Source organism: Lactuca serriola, chromosome 8 (genome assembly GCF_051521515.1).
Source record: "Lactuca serriola cultivar US96UC23 chromosome 8, Lser_US96UC23_V15, whole genome shotgun sequence".
Lineage (NCBI taxonomy): Eukaryota > Viridiplantae > Streptophyta > Magnoliopsida > Asterales > Asteraceae > Lactuca > Lactuca serriola.
This window is the reverse complement of record NC_136415.1, coordinates 246879463-246888767: the sequence shown is the minus strand read 5'-3', so window position 1 is coordinate 246888767 and position 9305 is coordinate 246879463.

Sequence of the window (9305 nt, the reverse complement as noted above, 5' to 3'; positions counted from 1 at the left end):
CTAAGCTATTCCAAGCATTCCTACTTCATGATTAAGCCTCAGAAACTGTTGTGCGGCATCAAAACACTCCTAACGGAGTTTACGGTCTAAGGACTATTTCTCCATGAGTTTACTACCGTAAAATCTCGTGGACTTATGTATTTTGGTGTTTTCAAGTCCTAAAAACTTCAAGGTAAAAGCCTAGGTTAGATTCTAGGCATTAGGAGTAAATATGGGACATTTAAACACCTTTTGGGGTGTTTAAGGTTTTGGGAGATCCCCAAACTGTAAGCACATAAAAATGATTGTTTTATTGTTCTTTTATGTGATATACACATCAAGGATGGATCTAGACAAGTCCCTAAGACATTTGAAGCATCTAGACACCCTAAAGCACCCTATGGCACTATACTTGGTGTTTACGGTTTTGAGAGCCTCCCAAAACCATGAACACCTTCATCCTGATGTTCTTGGGACTTTTCCTTGGTATTAATATGTATAGATAGAAGTACTTACCTTGTGGAAGCTTGAAATGAACTTTAAGTCCAAGAACACTAGTGTGTGTTCTTGGTGTTTTGGAAATCTAGTCAAAACACATAAATGGATGGATGAAAAGATGTACAATCAGTAGATTAAATGTTAGGCTAACTTGAAAGGGCTAGAAACACTTACTAGATTGAAGATATTGAGCAAAAACTTGAATGATACTTGAGAGAGTTTTTGGAGTTTACTCTTTTGGGTAAAAATGAAAAGTGATCTACTTTGGGGAGTAAACTCATGCTTAAGGCATGAGTTTACGGTTTTTGAGGGTGTTTACGGCCCAAACATAAAAGTTTGGCCGTGAACTTCTAAGCTACATGGTATTCGCGGTTTAGAAATTTCAAGACCCGAGACGGCCCATCCGTTCACCCGTTCGTTTAAAGATTAATTATTAAAATAATCAAACAAATTTTAATTTCCTAAAAACAAGTAAAAGTTAACTTAACATATAATATGGAGTGATTGACTTTTAGGGTTTGACCGAATGAAAATTTCGGGTTGTCACATATATGAAACAAGATATATCTCATTTTGAAGGTTAAAGTGTTCTACAAGGCGATAAATAGGGAAGGGGGTTACTAATGTAAGTAACTATCGCTAAGAAGAAATATGTAGCAACACTTGGAATTAATCTCTATACTGTATTTGACTCTAGCCAAAATACTCCTATAGTGTTTTAAGTTGTATGTTTTTCTTCTATCGATATCTAATATATATGTACTTGGCATGTTTTTAGCTTGCTGCAACACCACAGTCACTCCCAAGCACATGTTGGTCATGTCTCGAGTAAATATAGTTAATCAGGCTTTATTGACCCTAGACATGATTACATAACTTCCCAGGTTTAAGAATAGTGTCCAACATCCAAATACTTTTGCTTTGTTCTACCTATGACTCTGGTTCTATTAAGTATGTATATTTGTATACTTCTTATAAAATACTTTTATTTTGAAAATATACTTTTAGTTCCAGAGTGCTTCAGCCCCTTAGTTTTTATAGTTGTATACCATGTAAGGTTCGGTATACTTAGTTCACTATAAACAAGAGCTCTGATACCAATTTGTCACACCCCAAAACCAAAACGGTGGAAATGTTTGGGGGTGGATGATGTCAAGTGTAGTATCACAACCATTGTATCATAGCAATCATAGTAAACACAACCATTACATTGATTACATATATATAAAAAAAGGTTTACATCTGTTTAAGTCTCGTTTAAATACATCAAAAAGTGTAGGTAACTATAAAGACATGACTTTAATCGCTCCGACTTCTCAAAACTCCAGTAGGTACCTGTCTACTTATTTCCTGAGAATACAAGCAGTTTTGAAATGAAAATTTGTTAACGACTTTGTAGAAATGTTTGTATGTTTCCAAGAAAACCCAATATTTTCTTAAGTAATGAAAAGTAGTCTTAAACCCAAAGACCAATTGTAAGTTCGTTATTGAATTCTGTTCTTATGTCTGAAAGTACTTGTATGTATGCTTAGTACCACCAGCTATATCGTATGGTTTTGTATGAACGTTCTTGTATAAAATCCCTGCCTACCACCAGTATTGTAAGTAATGTATAGTATGAAAACCTTGGTTAACCCCAGTATGTATAAGATGAAAACCCTGACTAACACCAGTATGTATAGTAGTTTTATTATTTAAAATAAAACCATTGAAGACTGAAATTCTGTAAACAAATGATTAGTTTATACTTATTGTGAGTCGTGTAACCATGCTTGATATGACCTAGAGACCTTTACAACGTTCTTCAGGTATTGGTTAAATGACTTTTGTCACCTCAGGTATGCCTGCCTAACTGTAGCTAGTAGTTCAGGAGTAGGATTGTCAATCCCAAATAGATCTATTCACAAATCTCACGCTCTCCCTCTAGGAGACTCTGATTAAAGTATGATAGGATTTAAATCAGTACACATAAGGGTACAATTTTGAAGTAGAGCCTCATAATGTTGTACAATCTAGTTACATGTAATTGAAAAGTGTTTTCTTGTATTTGAATCAGTTAAATGCGGTATACGGTAAAAACTATACTTAAATAATTGTGAAATGTCATGCCCTTGTAGTAAAGAATACTATAAACTAAATCTGCCATTGTTTACATTTTTAGTGGTGAATAACTCTAAATTCGTAAAAGTTATGTTTTGAAAACCCCAAACTATACGAATTATAGTTTACATGTATATGATGTGTATGTTAAATCTGAAAACTTTGCAATTTTTGTTTGGAAGTTGAAAACGTCCCTTATGCTCAACATAGTACAAAAGGGATAAGACATCTAAATATTTTATACAAATATGAAAATTGTTTGGCTGAATCAATTGCATGAGTTTTATACTTGTAAAAAGTCCTTTTGTATTAGTTCACAAAGCATTTGTGTTTGGCTTGTATTCCCCCTGAAAACGTTTAAAAATCTTAAAAGGATAGGGTTATGAACTCACCTCGAGTGAGTGGTTTGTATGAAGGATTGATAATAGATGTTGAGTGTCAAATGAAGCCTCGAACACAAGTGGATCCTATTTAACATGTAATAACACATATATGATTCAATTTAGGGTATTTAACGACTTAGACATGAAAGGAAAACACCGTAAGGACTTGGAAACACTTGGAGCAAGTGTTAAAACCGTATAGGATTCCATTAAAAAAATTCATCGAGCATATTTTTCAAATGATTCAATCTTACACTTGTTGGGAAGTTATTGATTCCATTTTCCATCAACAAATTGATTTTGCTAATGTTCATGGAAATCATTTGTTCATAGTCCTAAATCAGAATTAATTTGAAGTTTATATTAGCAATATATATTCTTAAATATTATAACTATTAAATAATGAGATTTTTTTATATATAACTTATATAAGTACATTTACCTCCTGATTAATATCTTCTTCAACAAAATCTTCATTTAATCTCCTATACCAAATTGCTTCAGGATTTCTTTTTCATAAATTTGTCTAAGCTTCATTTTTTCTGATGATCAGTGACAGATAACTGGTCGTTTTCTTTCAGCAATAACTACACTGTAATGGACTCTATCTACATAAAGCAACTAGAAAAAAAGAAATATTTGTTATTATAATCACATGTGATTAAACTATTATGTCTTTGTAATCATATGTGATTTAAAACATTGTAATGTTAAATCACACGTGATTATAAATGTTATTAAATAAAAGAGATGTTATAAAGCATACCACTAAAAAAGCAGATGGTCCAACAAAATTGCTTGTTGGATTGGATGAATCAAAAGATCGTTGTGTTTTAACCAAACAATCAAGCAAGTAGAAGCACCAGTCAATGTTGCTTATGTTTTTATTCTTCATGATGTAGTTTAAAGGATATGTGTTTGCTTTTCTGCATGAGCTTGATTCTATAAGATAGTTGATCAACAAAGCAATGAAGTTCATCTGGAAGTTCATATCTGCATTGTCTGAGGCGACAATATTCATTTTAATCTCATGTAATCTAATCATTTTTTTTTGTTTTCAAATTGCTTAGTCCATTCGTCATAACATTTTCTTTTCGAAATGGGAGTTTTGAAAACTATTCTTTTCCCAAAGGAAATCCTAGCATTTGATTCACTGATTCATTTGTCACATCGATCTCAACCCCCTCTCGAAGAACAATTTTCATTTTTGTCAGATCGAATTTATCAACAACATAACGGCTTAAAGCCCCTGGCACTTCAGTCATTTTCATTTTCAATAGATCACCAAATCCCATTTGTTTCACACAATCTTTTTGGATTGTATTGAAACCTTGTATGATTGATAACAACGCTCCAGGTGAGCACCTATATTATCAAAAATAACAATTAATGAATTTAATTATATTTGATTTAAAACAAATTAATCAAAGAGTTTTCAAATCATATATGATTTTATTCATATATAAGTAAAATCATATGCGATTGATTAATCTGATATGTGATTATTCTTGTCTTAAAACATATTGTCATTAAGAAAGCTATACCTGTTTCTAATTGTATCAAAATGCTAATTTACAGTCTTCTTCTTTCTTTTTTTAGTATCTTTTATTTCAGAAACTGGATGTTTAGCTTTTCTTTTCTTTTTTGATTCATTTTTCTTCTCTGGTCCTATAAAAGATGTTAATGAAGTCATAACAAGCAAATCCGATCACAAGTGAGTATCATATGTCTTTTATGAATCATTTTGGATTATTGATATATATTAATATATATATAATCATTTGTGATTGAAATATACATTTTTCAGCTGCCTTTGTTGCTGATTTCCTAAATTGTTTCTCTATAGGCACTTCTATGTTTTTTTGCTGAAACTATATAAATTCAAACATAATTAGAAAACCATATATGATTAAAACAAAAGCATAAGATGTTCATAACATATTTGAATCCCATGTGATTGAATCTGTTTTCTCTATTTAATAAAAATCACATATGATTAAAACAAGTCATGATAAATAAAGCATACAATATTTATAATAAAAGATATTCTTTTATGATTGGATTTGCCTGTTTGTATTAGAGATGCTAATCACATGTTATAATAAAAAAATACAATGTTATTTGATAGATGTTAAGCACAAGTGATTGTATATATTTTTTATAGATAAAAGATTCTAATCACATTTGATTGAAAAATACATATATAATGAGAAAATCACAAAGTCAATTTTAATCACATGTGATTAAATATATTTTGTGTACATATGATGTTCATAACAGATAATAATCACATGTGATTGAACCTATTTTTGTACATAAAATACATCAATCATATGTGATTAATGATTGAGTGTACATTTTTCAACTATAATTCTTGGTGATTTTCTTCTTGTTTGCTTTTGGTAGTTTTTTTTTTCTTTTTTTTTGTAGATATTTCTGTGTTTTTTTCTGAAAAAAATAAAGATATAATTAGAAAATCATATTTGAATATAAACATAAAATATATGAATCAGAAGTGATTATTGAATGATTTAACTGTTACGATTTTGAGTAGTTTGTTTAGTTTTTGGCTGCTCTTTATTTGTTTCTGAGATTGACAAGTAGATGTATTATAAGAAAATCGTATATGATATTTCAAGTCATCACAAATAAATAATATATTGTTTATATAGATTGTGATCACATGTGATTCAATCGTTGTTCTATACATAAATATAATCACATGTGATTCAATCATTTCGAGATTATAACATCAACAAATCATATATGATTGCAAACGTTCATTATAAGTAAGATTTCATCAGGAAATCATATATGATTGAACATATCATATGATTTCTCACCTTCATTCATGTTTTTTGGATCTATCATCTTTCTGGAATATTTTTCCTCAAACGTTTAAAAAAACTGACTTTATTTACAGAATAAATGATTAACAGAACTCTAGATCGATAAATTAACCGTTAATATTGGTAAAACTAAGTGTTATTTAACAGAAAAGTACAGTAATTTTTTCGGCATCGAAACTAGTGTTTAATTTCAATTTTTTTTTAATAATGCCGATTTCCTTTATATTGTGATAACTTTGGATGAAGCTTTTGATTGCGTTTTTTACGACATTTTGTTCGTTTTCGTTGAAAATACTTGAAAATGGAAGAATTGTTAGAGAAAATCGAGGGTTTTCTGTTGAGAGAAAATGAGGGTTTTTGTTTTCGTAAATTAGGGATTCAGACACTATATGTATGGAAACAGTTTATATTCATTTTAACGATTATACCCCCGTATTTTTAAAACGTGATATGTTGGAACCAATTTTTAAGTTATTTACACTTATGCCACCTTGGAAAATTAAAATGTAACTTTTATTCTCAAATGTTCTCGTAGGAAAAATGTTCTCGATTGAACGCTGCCATATATATATATATATATATATATATATATATATATAGATATATATTAAACTTTCAATATTATAATAGTTTAAGGGTGTATTTTAGACTTTTAAAAGACTAGGGTTTTTGTAACAACCCGAAATTTTCGTACCACTTCTTGTAACTCTTTTCGTAATCCAATTCGACCAACCAATCGTCATTTCCAAACTCATTTCCGATTTCCCTATTTAATTAAGTCATTAAATGGTATTGATCTAAAATGACTTAATGGGTGTCTTAATGCATTTAGAAATCATTCTAACACCCCATTTTAGTGATCGGAACATTTCTAGAATCAACCATATCGGGTTACGACAACTTGGCCGGCTGCGACCAAAAGCCCTGTCTAACGCCGTTATCGGGTAGAATTCCGCCGTGTCCAATTCCCGAACACTATTTAAAGTGTTCTAGGCTTCCATTTGAAGCTTTTGGCTCTCTCTCTAACCTCTCTCATCATCATATATTAAGGTCCAAAATCAAAGATTTAAGGCTCCAAATCATAGAGGTAACCTTCCTAGCTTGTTATTCAACCTCTTAAGCCTTGAAATCCGTGTTTAAATTATGATTAAGGACCTGGAACATGTGTTTACCGCCAAGGAGCATGCTTGGGCCGTAAACACATAATATTGGGGTTTTTAAGCAATTTAACCCTTCCAAATCATTGTTGGGATTTAGATACGACCTTGAGGCTTAGAAACCTGGACTTAGAACACCTTAAACTTGGATTTTGAGGGATTAACATGAGTTTATGGCCAAGGTATGTTCTTGGGCCGTAAACCCCTCAAACATGGGGAGTAAACTCACTTTTACATGTTAGAATGTGTTGTAACTTAACCAATAGCCTTGGAATAAATCCTAGAACCAACCAAAAATAGTTTGGAGACCTTAAACACATCAAACACCCTCTTATTAGGTGTTTACGGCCAAGGAACTCCAAGAACATGTTCATGGGCCGTAAACTCTTAAATATGTGTCAAATGATGCCCTAAAGTCATACCATGCCTTGGAAAATTAACTAGAATCACATGTGATTGCTCTAAGTACCACAAAATAAATATAGTTTGAGTGTGGGAGAGTTTACGGCCGTAAAATCCAAGTTTACAGCCGTGAACTCCCATAAGTCATGTAAAAGTTGGCTCAATACATTCCAACGAATTTGAAAAATCCATTCCAACATTCCCTTGTCCATTTAAGCCATTTTAACACTTGAAATCACCCAATCATGAGTTCATGGCCGTGAACTCATGTATGTATGGGTTTTATGGCTGAAAACTCAGTAGGGAGTTTACTCTTGGGAAGTAAACTCAAATCCCAAGTCCCTCGCATCAATACACGTCCGTAGATGCCACCCGGGTCACTCCAAACACTCGTTTTGAGGTGTTCTAGCTCATTGGAGTGTAATCTTCCATCTAATTAGTAATTGTAAATCTAATTAGATATATTTGGACATTATTTCATTTTACATAGGAACATCGCGAGTAATCAAGCCCCCGAACCAACGTTTAGTGTCCGAAACCGTCGCATTTCCTCGTCCGGTGAGTTGATACCCCTACCCTTTTTCACTGTTTTTCACTGTTTTCAGGGGGGGAACACAAGCAAAGTACAAGGGATTACTTGTACTCAAAACTTTTTTTCATGTGTGTGTTTAACATTTTATATGCTTTTAACATTGATTGATACATCTGATAACCGATTGAACATGCAGATCACGTAAACATATTATTTGTGAAATGGGTTTATAAACTGTTATGTTTTATATATTTCACAAATGGTTTTCACATTTTATCAGTTAAAAGCATGACATTAGAACATTTGAACATAAAATTTGTACACTGTTTTTCCTCGGTAACACGCCACAGAGATACGCGAGTGGAGGATTATCATATTATTACTAGTAAATTTGTTAGTCCTGTATGATTGTAGACACATCCTCGGCGAACACTCCACAGAGATACGCGAGTGGAGGACTGCACCCGTAACCAGAATCTCTGGGATAGAGAGCGTGACTTGAGTGTATAGATCTATACGGGGCTGACTACCCCACACCTAGCTGCTAGCTACAGACGAACCAAAATGGTTCAAGGGTGACAAAAGTCATAAGGTGATGTTGACTACTTATTGCCATATCTAGTCTATCGTATGGTTATGGAACTCGCAATTAGGATAACAGAGATTTACTTTATAGTAATAATGAATAACTTAACACATTTAATAAGATAGCCAGGCTTCAGAATACATCTTTTACATTAGAAACCAACATTCAGGAAAGTATGGGACTTTCCTGGGGAAACATTGAACATAACCACGTTTTACAGAATACATCTTTTACATTGATAACCAACATACAGGAAAGTATGGGACTTTCCTAGGGGAAACGTATACATAACTAGAAAAGTGTAATAAAACCGGATAACTTTACAACTTTCACAATTGGTAACACACAATCAGGAAAGTATGGGACTTTCCTGGGAATACGTTGGTATATAACCAGAACAGTATAACAAACCAGATAACCTAACTGTACATTTTCACTAGAGTAAACGTGTTTTCAGTGTACAACTTCACTTTACTTTGCATATTGTGAAACAATAACCAACCTTTTTAAGAAAATATGGGATTTTCTTGGTGTGTGTAACAATTTCAGAAACAAAAAGGAAACTCGAACATTTTCACAAAACAAAAACCGCTTATGAACTCACCAGCGTTATGCTAATTTTCAAAACCGCTTGTGTTCTCAGGTCAGCGTTAGAACAGGTACCCGAAGATCCTTTTATTCCAGGTTGGAGTGCGCAGAAGACCAATTTCGTTTTGTTATTATATACTATGTATCACATGTACAACTTTGTTTTTGACACAATTGTAAAACCTTTTCAATATGTAATGTAATGGTTGTTTTACTTTACTTACTATGTGC